Raw genomic sequence first — 15179 nt, forward strand, 5'->3', positions numbered from 1 at the left:
GCTTTACTATTACAATATGTACAAATTATAACTGATTCTTTATATCTCAAAATAATTAGGTTGAAAATACATTAGATTTATTTAAAACACATCTGTGGATTTATTGTATATCACTAAAAAGAGACCAGTTGTGAATTTTTGGATTCATACACTGATGCATACACTGATCCAAGACTGAACAAAGAAAAAACAGAAAACCTAAACAAACCAATAACAGGCAATGAGATTGAAGCATAATTGGCAGTCTCCCAACAAAGAAAAGCCCAGGAGCTGATGGCTTTACTGCTGAATTCTACCAGACATTTGGAGAGGAATTAACACCAATTTTCTTCAAACTGTTCCAAAAAGTTGAAACAGTGATTGTAGTGGATTGAATTATGTCCCTCCAAAATTCACTGAAGCTTGAATTGTGTCTCCCAAGTTTTATGTATTAGTAACTTAGTCCCCACTGTGACTGTTAAGAGGGTGGGAAATCCTTTTATGGTAATTGAAAGGTGGGGCCTTGAAGAGGTGATGAGATTATAGGACCAAGTTGTAGTGAATGGATTAAAAATGGTGGTCATGGGCATGGTTTGGAAGGCTTTAAAAGGGGAGCATGAAGAATCTGTCTGTCTCTGCTCTCTCTGCTTCCACCATCTTGCAATGTGAGACCTCTGGGTCACTATCACCAGCACCAGATGGACTTTAGACTTCCCAATATCAGAAACTGTAAACAAATAAATTTTGTTTTCTTTATAAAATACCCGGTTCCATGTATTTTGTTATAAGCAACAGAAACTGACTAATACAGAGGCTATTCTCCCAAACCCATTCTATGAGGCCAGCAGCACCCTGATACCAAAACCAGACAAAGATACAACAACAACAAAACTACAGGCCAATATCTCTGATGAACATATATGCAAAAATCCTCAACAAAATGTTGCTCAAAATTTTAATACTTGTCTGAAGGCTCAAGCATGATGCAAACATCTGCACAATTTAGATATCAAATTATCTCTTGAAAAGGCTCTATTATTTTGTTTGCTCTCACTCATCCCCTCTCTCACTTGGATGCTTTTAAACTCATGATTGAGTCTATAAGGTATAAGGAGAAAACCCATAAAGCCTATCCACCCAAAGAAATAACAAAAACTGCTCGGTTTGCCTTGTGCCATACTACATACTCTCCCTCTCTAAGTGATTAATAACTGTCTCTTCCTTTCCGTTGTATGGAACCATGGAAGAATCTTTTTAAATGTAATAGACAGCATGGAGATTCTGAAACTATTTTAAAGCTGTTCTGATTCAATTTCACAGAGCAAAACTTTTTTTTTTTTTCCCAAAATCAGGATAATTAGTATATTCAACATTACACAATGCAATCCTTTTTTGTGGCCCTTTACTAATTTCTCTCTAAACCCCTTTTCCCCTCCTCTTTTCCCACTTCTGGTAACCTTAGTTTTGTTCTCTCCTTTTGAAAGTTCAATATATTGTTGTGATTGTGGTATCTTTTTTCTTTTTTTTATTTGTTTTTGTTTTTGTTTTTTAGTTCCTACCTATAAATGAAGACATGCAGTATTTCTCTTTCTGTTCCAGGCTTATTTCACCTAACATAATTTTCTCTAAACTCATCCTTGTTGTTGTGAATGGCACAATTTCATTCTTTTTTATGGCTGAGTAGTATTCCATTAAGCATATGCATACCACATTTTCCTTATCCAGTCATCTATCGATGCACATTTAGGTTAATCCCAACTTTTAGCTATTGTAAATAGAGCTGCAATAAACATGGTAGTACAGGTGTCCCTTCAACATGATGATTTCCATTCCTTTGGGTATATACCCAGTAGTGGGATTGCTGGATCATATGGCAGTTCTATTTGTCATTGTTTGAGGAACCTCCATACTATTTTCCATAATGGCTGCACTAATTTACAGACCCACCAACAATGTAAGACAGCTCCCCTTTCTCCAAATCCTCGCCAACATTTATTATTCTCTATCTTTTGGAGCCTATTTGCTTCTCATTTTTTCTTAACCAGAGGTAACAAGAGAGTAAATCACATTTACATGTCACATCACTGGGAACATAATTAAATAATTTATTTAACAAATATTTACTGAATGTCTACTCTGTTTTCTAAATACTTGTGACACAACCGTGAAAAGATAAAGTTCCTTCCCTTAATAGCCTTACATTTTGAATTGGGGAAAAAGGGGCAGTGATAAAAAAATACATAAATAAGCCTAAATATAAAACTTAATGTGAGGAAGTGATGAATATAATATAAAAAAAAATAAAGCTAAGTAGGGGGATAATGGAGGGAACTGATATTTTAATAGGATAGTAAGGGAATAACTAGCACAGACTCCAGAGGATGTTTGATGCATTCTAGAAATAGTGCAGGCAGGGAAGTTGAAGCTCAGTGAACAAATGAGAAGGAGGAAGAATGTATGAAATGAGGCATGAGTTAGATCCAGATATTTGGTATTTATGTTCCTATGGTAGACCACGGTAAGTATTTTGGAATTCATTTAGATTTTATATGGGTTTTTTAGCAGGCAAATGTTATAACCATATTTATGTTTTTAAAGTTGCACTCTATCTTCTGTGTAGCAAATAGAATGAAAGGAACTTAAGAACTACAGCAAGAATATCAATTAGGAAACTATTTCAGTGGTCACAGGTGAGATGGTAAGAAATGGTTGACTTCTGGGTTAAATTTTGAAGGGAGCTACAATAGTATTATGCCAATGAGGTGGAGTATAAGATAAAAGGGCAAAACAATATTACTCTGGGGTTTTTGATTTAAACAATTGGAGGATAAAATTGCCATCAACTGAGTTGTGATAGGTGGTGGATGGAGTCGATTTTGGGGGGAAGATCTGGATTTCAGCTTTTGTTATGTTAGGTTTTCGATTTCTATTAGTCATTCAAGTAGATATGTAGAGTGGGCAGTTGAATATTTGAATCTGCAGTTAATCAGAATGGTGTGAGATATCGAGTAACATTTAAAATGTCTCAATTGTATTTAAACCTACAATCCTCAATTAGAGAAGGCATTGGAGTGCTAGGTCTTCAGCCCTCTAACATTTGGACACTCAAAGTAACTGTCCATGATGCACAAGGTGAAACAATAAGGAGTTTTCCCTTTGAAATTCAAGAGCAAAAAGTGTTTCAAGATGGAGCAAAAAATTGATGTGTCACAGATTGCTGACATAAGAGAGACAATGATCAATTTTGCAAAATAGGGAAACTGACAGTCACAGTTTTACTGGAGTTATGCAGATGAAAACCTGGGGAGTGAGTTCAAAAGAAAAGAAAGAGAGAAACTACAGATAGAGAGTGTAGCCCACTTTTTCAACTACAATTAGATTTGTCACGCCAACATAGTAAGAATAAGAACAAATTTACTGTCTCTCCAATTTCTAATTAGCTGTTAAGTAATGCAATTTTTTTTCTTATCAAGCTATTAAACATTATATTTTAGCTTTTTATATCACCAACCAGTAGCTCTGTTTATAGCAATTTTAATTTTGATCTCATACTTTTGTTTTGCAGTTTGCATAAAACACCTCCCTGCCGTTTCATGTGTCTGCAAATGATTTTCTCCCTGTCTCACTTTCCTACCTTTGTAATTAGTCTTGAGATGTTTAGTGAAATCTGTTCCCTACTCTCCTTCATGTGGGCAACTCGTCAACTCAGGAGATCCTGCTAGTATTTTTAACCATTTCTCTTCTCCTATCCATTTTTTTCTTACCCTTTTTCCCTTCAGATTCTGGAACTGATACTCTTTAACTCCCTTCCGTAGGGAGTGTTACAGCTTCTTGCATTGCTTTACTAATGGGAAGAAAGCTCTGAATTATTGATTAATTTCACTATATATTTGTGTTTCTCTGTGCTTGTGGCAGATTCTTTCCCAAAGTTATTGTATCTTACTCACTCAAAATTCTTATTTGCCTCCTTTGCCTGGTGATTGCACTAACTGAATTCTAAGTTTCTACATCATCACTTTAATCAAGACTTAAAAAGATTTACAAATTTATCCAAGATTAAAAAACAATTTCATAGTAACTTCTTCTGCCCCATTCCACTTTACATTTCCTTTCTTATCTACTATCCTACATGTGAAATGAAAATTTCTAACTCTGTGTTAAGGGTGGCACTCTAAAATACTTTCTTGAAATTATTCAGACAGTGACATTCTAAGAAATAAAATAAAACTCCTTTTCCTCACTTCCTTTATCATCATATTTTAATCAAATTATGCTGACATACATTAAAAGTCAAATTGTGCTCAAGGATTATAATAAAACAGCTCACCAAAAGAATCACCTTTACTTACAAGCTATTTCCTATGATATTTACCTTCATATTTCAGTTCAACGTATTCATATTACTTTTTCTTCATTTATCAACTTAAGGCATTATCAATTTCCTGCCAGTGAAGATGAAGACTTAACATTTTCTCTTCACCTATATTTCCCTTCTCCGTTTCTCCCCACCAAATGGGAGTTATATCAAAACTTCCATTAGTTATCACTTATGTTACTATAATTATTTAAATATTTGCACATGAGCAAACTTCTTATGCAAACCTTTTTATATGGAATCATCTTTTTGTTTTCCTCCTTTTCAGTCTATTGTTTATTCTGTTTCAGGTATTCCAGTACTTATGTCTTTCACGTAATATTGTTATACTTGACCACATTTACTCCAGTTATTCCTTCACAGAAACCCCACTTCAGAAGCCATTCTTTCTCCTACTAGAATTACTCTTAATTTCTGCTACCCAGAAGTCATTCAGATATTTTTGTTCATTACACTCTTGAGGTAGACCTTGTTTCTTAATTTCCATATATTGTTTTACTTGGTTTACTCCTTTGTTCTTCCAAATCACCCGAGAAAGTTTGCTTAAGAACTAAATATTTTGAAATACATATTATCTGATAATTAATTTTCACACTAAACTAAATTGGTAACTTGTTTTAGTGTAAAAACATATAGATTTCAAAATGTTGACATAGGGTTTTGAAGGCTTTATACTACTAGTTTTTATATTACAGCATCATTTTCAATGCCATTCTAACTCTTGATAATTTATATATGACTTCTACTCTTTTTAGAAATTTTTGTAATTTTGCTTTTATATTTTGATGTTCTGAAATTTTATAACATTGTGGCTTGCTGGTCGTTTTTTATTAACCATGCTAAAGACTCGAAGAGACCTTGAAATCTACAGACACATGTTCTTAAATTGTAATTTTTTCTAGCATTATATGTTTGAAAATTTTCCTCCTCTCCACTTTCCCCTTCTCCATTTCTGGTATCCCTAGTATTAAATATTGGTTCCTGTTCTAATACTCTGATTTTCTTAAAATTTACCTTCTATTTTTCATAACATTTAATTTTTTTATACTTCAGTAAGATTTTCTGGACTTTGTCATTAAAACTTTCTCTTGATATTCTTGGCAATTACAGGTACAATTCTCAAGAACTTTTTCTTGCTATTTCATTGATCTTATTTTATGTTACTATGTCATTTAAAAAGACTTTTAAAGTTGTACTATAGCATACATAAAGAAAAGTGCACAAGAGTATACGTTTCAATAAATATTTACCACTTGAACACATCTGTGTAATCACCATACAAATCAAGAAACAGAGCATCACTAGCACTTGCAGAAGCCCCTGCCCTGCTCACCAGTCACTAACCACCCACACTTCAATGGAAAGCACTATTCTGACTTTGTCTTTTCTTTTTTATTTTTTGAGATAATTTATTATACATATTGGTGGGATACAAAGTTGACTCTCAATAGTTGTGTACAATGTGTGATGATCAAATTAGGATAGCTAGCTTATTCATCATTACAATGCATGGTCATTCATTGTGTCAGTTAACCAATTTCTTGTTAATTCCTCTCCCACTCCCCCCCTCTCCTTTTCTACCTCTAGTAACCACAGCTCTTTTCTCGCCTTCTAAAAGTTTGATGTATTATTGTAATTGTTGTTTCTCTCTCTCTCTCTCTCTCTCTCTCTCTCTCTCATTTATTTGTTTATTTATGGATTCAGCTCCACTTATGACTGAGGACATGTGATATTTCTCTTTCTGCACCTGGGTTGTTTCAGTTCACAATTTTCTCTCAGGGACAGTTAGGTTGATTCCATAGCCTGGCTATTGTAAATAGAGCTTCAATAAACATGGGAGTGCAGACAGCCCTCCTACATGATGATTTCCATTTCTCTGGTTATACACCTAGTAGTGGAATTACTATACGGTAGATCTATCTGTAGTTGTTTGAGGAGCCTCCATGCCATTCTCCATAATGGCTGTACTAACTTACAGTCCCACCAACAGTGCAGAAGTGTCCCCCTTTCTCTGTGTCCCCACCAGCATTTGTTATTCTTCTTTGTCTTTTTTATAATAGCTGGTATGATTGGGGTGAGATGATAACCCCAAATTGTTTTGATTTGCATTTCTCTGATGATTAATGATGTTGAGCATTTTTTCATATACCTGTTGGCCATTTGTATGTCCTCCTTTGAGAAATGTCTATTCAGCAACTTTGCCCACTTTTTAAATAGGATTGTTTGGGGGTTTTTTACTGTAAAGTTGTTTGAACTCTTTGTATATTCTAGATATCAATCCCTTGTCAGATGCGTAGTTTGCAAATATTTTCTCCCATTCTGTAGGTTGTCTTTTCACTCTGTCAATTGTTTTCTTTGCTGTGCAGAAGCTTTTTAGTTTGATATAATCCCATTCGTTTATTTTTTCTTTTGCTGTTTGTGCTTTGCCCAGTTCTACATCCTGCAGTATTTCCCTATGTTTTCTTCTGACTTCTGGGAACACAGAACAGCTTTAGCTCTTTTTCCACTTTATGTAATTGGAATCATATGCATGTACTCTTTTTGTTGGTCTATTTTACTCAGTAGTATAGGTGGCATTTATGTTTTTGTATGTAGCTATAATTTGTTTATTTTTATTCCTGTTATGATCTGAATATAGCACAATTTAAATATTCATCTTAATATTAATGAGCATTTGATCTATTTCCAGTTTTTAGCTATTATAAATAATACTGCAAAGAATAGCATGTCCTTTCATGTGCACATGTCTGTATTTATTTGAGATATATATCCAAGAGTGGAATTACTGGGTTACAAAGTAAAATATAGCAGACGTTGCTGGGCAGTTATCCAAAGTGATTATTCTAATTTTCATTCCTACTAGGAATATATGATAGTTTCAAATTCCCTATATTTTTGTCATTACTTAGTATTGTCAATAGTTTATTTTTAGCTATGTTAGTGGATGGTTTCTCATTGTTTAATTTATTCACTAGAAAAATTCACCAAAGATTATTTATACTCCTTATTTAAAAGACAAAAAATTTTTCTCTTCTTGTACTTTATTTATGAAATGTGTTATTGAATCTGTTGTTTGTCTTCAGTATGTTTGTTCAGAAGGTTAATTCGCTAGGTATAGAAATCTAGTACAGCAGTTTTCTATTTTTTTTTTTCATTCAACATTGCAAAGATAACATTCTACCAATTACTTCTCTATTATTTTTGTTATGCAAAATATTTTTATCTGCTGAAAATAATAATTTTTATCTGCTGTCTTATTGCTGACCCTTTGAAGATAATGTGTCTATGTTTTTTAACATTTTTTAAGATTTTGCCTTTGACTTAAACAATTTTACCATGATGCATCAGGTTTTGTTTGTTCATGGTGCTTATTAAATTGGTGGCATGAAGCTATGGTGTTAATCATTTTTGAAAAATTATTAGCAATAATATCCTCAAGAATTCATTCTGGTTTTTAAAATTTTTATTGAAGTATTATTAATGTTCATTGAACTGCATATATTTAATATGTGTAATTAAAACATATATAATATACACATATTATATGCTTATTATATATATAGTAGGTATACATACATATCTGGGAAATGATCACCATAATCAAGATAGGGATGATATCCATTATTTCCAAAAATGTCCTCATACTTATTTATGATCTCTCCCTCCTACTCTTCTTCCCCACCTTTATCCAGGAAACCATTGATTACTTTCTCCTACTATATATTAGTTCACATTTTATAAAATTTTATAAATTGGAATCATAGAGTATGTATTTTTGGTCTGACTTTTTTCCCCCAGCATAATTATTCTAATATATATCTATGTTTTTGTGCGTTAATTACTTTTTCCTTTTTTATTGCTGAGAAGAAACTCATTGTATGGATATATCACAAATTGTTTACCTACTTATCAATTGATGGTCATTTAAGTGGGTTTCAGATTTAGCTATTGCAAAAAGAAAATTTGCTATGATCGTGTTTTATATAGACATATATACTTATTTAATCTGGGTAAATGTCTTGGAGTATAACGGCTGGATCATATGGTAGGTATTTGTTAAATTTTTTAACAAACTGCGAAACAGATTTTAAATGTGTTTGCACCATTTAATATTCTCACCATCAGTGTGAGAGTTCATATTCTTCATCTAATAATAGATTTATGTTGTGTCAAATTGTGCTTTTTATTTGCATCTTTCTCATGGCTAATGATATTAAACATCTTTTTGTCTTCTCATTTGCCATTCATATATCTTCTTTTGTAAAATGTCTCTTCAAATATATTGCTGGAATAATGGTGCTTGTTTTCTTGTTATTAAGTCCTAAGGGTTTTTATATATTCTGGATTAAAATTTTTTAACAAGCATAAGACCTTGTAAATATATACTATTGCTATGTGACTTGTCTTTTAATTTTCTTATGAATGTCTTTAAAGAGAAGTTTTGTTTTTTCTTAATTTAAGTTTTTTTTTTCTTTATAGTCTGCGCTTTTGGTGTCATATGGAGAAATTGATGCTGTAAAGATTGCATATTAAAAATACAGTTTCCTACACTTGGATTTATACAATCCCAAGAGTTCTAACACACAATGTTTTTATTCTATTTCAAATAGAATTTGAAATTATTTTCTCAATTTATTTCTCAAGTTATTTTATTTTTCCCTATTATCTGTGAAGAATATGGTCTTTTAAGTATGAAAAACTAAATATATTTTTGACTTGTGGTACATTTAAAGAGAGGAGACATCTTCAGATGAGTGGATATGGAAAATGTGGTACATCTACACAATGGAATACTACTCAGCTATAAAAACGAATGAAATACTGCCATTTGCAACAACATGGATGGACCTTGAGAGAATTATATTAAGTGAAACAAGTCAGGCACAGAAAGAGAAATACCACATGTTCTCACTTATTGATGGGAGCTAAAAATTAATATATAAATTCACACACACACACACACACACACACACACACACACAAAAAAAAAAAAAAAAAAAACCGGGGGGGTGGGGGAAGAAGATATAACAACCACAATTACTTGAAGTTGATACAACAAGCAAACAGAAAGGACATTGTTGGGGAGGAGAGGGGGAGGGAGAAGGGAGGGAGGTTTTGGTGATGGGGAGCAATAATCAGCCACAATGTCTATCGACAAAATAAAATTTAAATAAATAAATAAATAAAGAGAGGAGACGTGTTTTCCAGGATATTCCATTTCTACTCCACTTCATGTCACACAAAATGTTGTTGTTTTGTTATCGCATTATAAGCAGAAATGACCAAAAAGAAAGAAAATATCAGTGTTTAATGTATATAATTAGGGATAACATTGTTTTGCAAAACTTTTGTTTAATACATATAAAGGCATGTATTCATGAACATATATGTTAGTGTCCTGGGTCATGTTGTAACATGTATCTTACTACAGTTCTGTTTTACACACACACACAAATATTAAAAGCTGCATTTCTAAAGAAAGATTCTGCAGAAGTAAAATACTGCTTACAATATGAGAAATGTTTTACCTTACTTCACACAAAATTCACAAAAAATTGGCTCCCAAAGAATGAACCTTATTACATGTTATGGATTATGGTTCAACTTACTACTTATGATTCCCAGCATCTGGATTTTTTGTGGGGCTAGAATAAGTAACCATGTGCTTTCAAATACATTTTCTAGTTCTACACATTATTACACGGAAAACCTGCTTGTGGCTTCAAAATTGCCTTATTTTTGATCTTCATTATTTTTCATAAACATCTCTAAATCTTAGGGACAATTTTTTTCATATCTCAGGCTCAAGATACCAGTTTCAGCTCTCCTCCAATGGAGGATTATACTCCCAAGGATATGGCCTAGAAATAGTTTTAAGATATTTTTAAAGACAAAATTGTAAGTTCTACTTACCCCTTCCACATTATTGTTCAGGAATACATGTATTTTCCCTATATTTTCTCTTTAACCATGCCTAATAATTCCTTAAGCTCAGCTAATAAACAAGATACTATTGGGAAAACCAAGAATGACTATACCCACAACCTGTGCCCTCATGATGTTCATGGGTTTAGGGAAGACAAGATTAGTGTATGAAATTTTGGAGGGGTATGGGATCAAAATGATAAGTTATGTATTAAAATATCTTATACCGGTAAAAGAAATAGAAATTCAGAGCAAGAAGGGAGATAGAGATAGAGAGCCAAACAACCAATTTAATTATGTAAGAAAATCCATATTGTTAAATCACAGAAAAAGGATTAGAGATATGGGAAAAACAGCAGGCATGCTATAGAGTGCTCAGTCCGTGGTCAGTATCATAGAACATACAACGTGAATCTTCGGCCGGAAAACAGATAATGCTTAAATGGCTAGGTGAAAATAGCTTTTCTAGTCTTAAAAATTGCTCACATAATTTTCTGAAATAACGTTTAATGCACTAAAGATATTTTTCCCTTATCTCCTTTGTATGAGATTCCCAGATGTAATCACTGGGACAGAAAACTAAGAAGTCTTTAATATTCATTGTTTATTTCTCAATTATTGGCATATTTTTGCCTTTGTGTAAGTATTTTTTCTAAGGAAGCAACATTTTAATGTTGTGAGGGTTTTTTTGTTTGTTATTCAATTTCTGTTCCTTCTATTTTCCTTTCTCAGTAAAGAGTCAGTATTAAGAATGTGCTTCTAACACTCATTACAGAGAATAAAACACTAAGACCTAAACAGATCAGCATTAAATTCAGTGAACAATATGGCAAATATATAAGCATTACCATATTTATAAAAAAACAATATATCTTGCACTCATTCACTCCCTCCTACTTTAAATGGCTGCTTTTGACAACCATATGTTCTTTTTGATGTTTTACACGCTGAGTATTACTGGACACTGTACAAGTCCTTTGCAGTTTAAAGCCTATAAATGAGTTGCATGTTACAGATAAATAACCTTTAAAATATGTCTCTTGTGTGTACCCATTCATTGGAGCAATACCTTGCCTTATGGTCATGTCCACATTCAATAATCATCATTATGGAAATAACAATGCTTGCCAGTTTCAACCAGTAATATCAGCAGATGCTAAGAGTACTAGAAATCACACAAGCTTTCATGCATACCTTTTAGACTGACTGACTGCTTTTGACTAGGGAATATATTTATGAGGGTATTTTCATTCTTTTCTCCACCTGTTTTAAATCTTCAAGGAGCTCAAACTCCTGCTCCTTAATTTTAATGTTTCAATATGTTCTCCTTTATTTCTTTTTTCTTTTATCTAGTGCGCAGAACAACTTGCCAAAAACTTTAGGAGAGGTATCAAAGAGTCACAAAAGCTCTGGGGTGACACTATCCAAGAATTATAAAGTTGTAAAAAAATTATAGAATAAAGCATTTTGCCAGACCTTGATCACCTTTTCCTTCCACAAGATATCACACTGGTCCATTACATTGATTACACTGTGCTCATTGAACCTCGTGAGCAAGAGGTAGCAAATACTCTGGACATACTGTAATAGAATTGTATATCAAAGGGTGAGAAATAAATCTGACCAATATTTACAGGCCTCCTAGTGCATTGAAATTTTTAGGGGTCCAGTGGTGTGGGGCATATCAAGATACTTCTTCTAAGGTGAAAGATAAGCTGTTGCATATGGGCCCTCTGACAACTGAAAAGGAGACATAATGCCTAATGGGGCTCTTTAACAAACTTTGGAAGCAAAATATTCCTCACCAGGTGACTGTTAAGTTGATGTGTTGAAACATTTAACAAGTGATCTGAAAAGCTGCTAGTTTTGAGTGGGGTCCAGAACAAAGTAAGACTCTGCAACAGGTCCGGGCTGCTGTGAAAGTTGCTCTGCCACACTTTGGTCATATGATCCAGCAGATCCAACCGTGCTTAAAGTGGCAGTTGGGGACAGTCATTCTATTTAGAGCCTTTGGCAGGCCCCTATAGGTGAATCACAATGCAGGCCCTTTGGATTATGGAGCAAAGTCCTCCCATCCTCCACAGATAACTATTCCCCTTGTGAGAAACAGCTATTTCCTGCTGTAGGACCTTAGCAGAGACTGAACGCTTAACCACAGGCCAACAAATTACCATGAGATCTGAGCTATCCATCTTGCCTTGGTGTTATCTGACCCACTAGGACTTAAAGTTGGGCATGCACAGCAGTACTCCATCATCAAAAGGAACTGATACATACATGATTGGGCCAAAGCAGGCCCTGAGGGCACAAGTAAGTTTAAGTTACATGAAGAAGTAGTCCAAACACCCATGGCCCCTATTCTTGCTACACTGCCTTATCTCACCCAGCCTGCACCTATGGCCTCATGGGGAGTTCCCTATAGTTTGTTGACAGAGGAAGAGAAGACTCGGGTCTGGTTTACAGACGATTCTGCACGATATGCAGGCACCACTTGAAAGTGGATGGTTGCAGCACTACAGCCCCTTTTCTGAAACATCCTTAAAGGACAGTGGTGATAGAAAATCCTCCCAGTGGGCAGAACTTTGAGCAGTGCACTTGGTTGATTACTTTGTTTAGAAGGAAAAATGGCTACACATGTGATTATATGCTGATTCATGAGCTTAGACCAATGGTTTGGCTGGATTGTCAGGGAATTAGAAGAAACATGATTGGAAAACGGATGACAAGGAAATTTGGGAAAGAGGTATGTGGATAAACCTCACTGAGAAGGCAAAAGATCTGAAGATATTTGTGCCCCATGTGAATGTTCACCAAAGGATAAACTCAGTAGAGATGAATTTTAATAATTAAGTGGATAGGATGACCTGTTCTGTGTCTATCAATCAGCCTCTTTCCCCAGTCATCCCCGTCATTGTCCAGTGGGTTCATGAACAACGTGGCCATGGAGGCAGAGATGCATGGACTCAGAAACAGCCTTCCGCTTAACATGGCTGACCTGACTATGACCACTGATGAGATCCCTATTTGCCAGCAGCAGAGATCAACACTGAGTTCCTGATACGGCTCCATTCCCCAGAGTGATAAGCCAGCTACATGGCATCAGGATGATTACATTGGACCACTTACATCACGGAAGAGGCAGGATTTTGTTCTTATCGGAATAGACACTCTGAATGCAGATTTGCTTTCCCTACTCACAAAGCTTCTGAAAAAACTGTCATCCATGGATTTACAGAATGCCTTATCCATCATCATGGTGTTCCACACAGTATTGCTCTGGTCAAGGAATCATTTTACAGCAAATGAAATGCAGCTGTGGGCCCATGCTCATGGAATTGATTGGTTTTATCATGTTTCCCACCATGCTGAAGCAGTTGACTCAACAGTGAAATAACATTTAGAAGACTCAGTTATAGTGCCAACTAGGTGGTGATAACATGCATTGTCGGGGCAGTGGTCTACAGAAGGCTGGATATGCTCTCCATCAGTATCTAATACGTGGTGCTGTTTCACCTGTAGGCAGAATTCATAGGTTTATGAGTCAAGGGGTGAAAATGGGGGTGGCACCACTCACTATTGCCCCTAATTATCTCTGAGCAAAAGTTTCCTTCTAGTTCCCACAGCTTTACATTCTGCTGGCTTAGAGGTCTTAGTCTGAGAGGGGGAAACAATTCCACCAGGAGACACAAAAATTATTCCATTGAATTGAAGTTAAGACTGCCACCAGCCACTTTGGGTGTCTCATGCCTCTGAATTAACAAGCAAAGAAGAGAGTGACTCTTCTGGCTCATGTGATTGATTCTGACTACCAAGACAAAATCAGACAACTACTCCATGGTAGAGGTAAATATGAGTATGTCTGAAATACAGGAGATCCCTTAAGGTATCACTTGGTATTATTATGCACTGTGATTGAGGGCAATAGAAAACTACCATAATCCAATCCAAACAGGACTACTAATGGCTCAGACCACTCAGGACTAAAGGTTTAGGTCACCCACTGGGTAAACAACAATGATCAGCTGAGGTGCTTGCTGAAGGCAAAGGGAATACAGAATGAGTAATGGAAGAAGGTAGTTACAAATATCAGCCATAACCACATGACCAGTTACAGAAATGAGAACTGTAATTGTCATGAGCATTACCTCCTTATTTTGTTATGAATATGTTTATGTTAATATTTATATTTGTCAAATATCTTTGCTTTCTTTTCTCTCATACCCTTATGTAATATAAGATATATTATATTGACTTTATATCATAGTATTCAATTACTGTTAATTTTACATCATAGTATTTAAATTATAAGATATCAAATAAAAGAGTAAACCTCACTTAAAAACTACTTTTTCTTCTAAAAAAGGGGTTAGTGTGTTTTAGGTTGTATACAGCATAATCAGAATTATAATCTTGTTGTTTTCTTTATTTGGAAATTAAGTATGGTATAATGAGAAGTATATGAGTGTCAATTTGACAAGGGATAGACTTGTGGTGGTTAATTTTGTACATCAACTTTACCTGACAATGAGGTGTACAGATATTAACAAAGCATTATTTCTTGGTATGTCTGTAAGGGTGTTTCCAGATGTGATTAGTATTTGAATCAGTAGACCAAGTAAAGCAGAATCCCCTACCCAATGTTAGCGAGCATCATCCAATCCCTTGATGACCTGAGTAGTGCAAAAGACAAAGGGAGAATTTTCTCTCTCCTTGACTGTTTGAGCTATGACATTGGTATTCTCTTGCTCTTGGATTGGCAAGCACCACACTAGTGATGCTCCTGGTTCTCAAGCCTTCAGTTTCAGATTGCAACTACTCATGGGTCTCCAGTTTGCAGAAGGCAGAACATGGGACCTCTTAGCCTCCATAATCATTTGAGCCAATCAGTAATGATCAGTAG

The 15179-nt window shown here is 34.7% G+C and overlaps 1 pseudogene; it reads left to right on the forward strand.

Annotated features, from left to right (window-relative positions):
• Positions 1–13875, forward strand: part of LOC134385749 (uncharacterized) — a 283268-nt pseudogene extending 269393 nt beyond the window's left edge.
• Positions 13876–15179: the final 1304 nt, after the last annotated feature.

This window comes from Cynocephalus volans, chromosome 9, assembly GCF_027409185.1.
Source record: "Cynocephalus volans isolate mCynVol1 chromosome 9, mCynVol1.pri, whole genome shotgun sequence".
Lineage (NCBI taxonomy): Eukaryota > Metazoa > Chordata > Mammalia > Dermoptera > Cynocephalidae > Cynocephalus > Cynocephalus volans.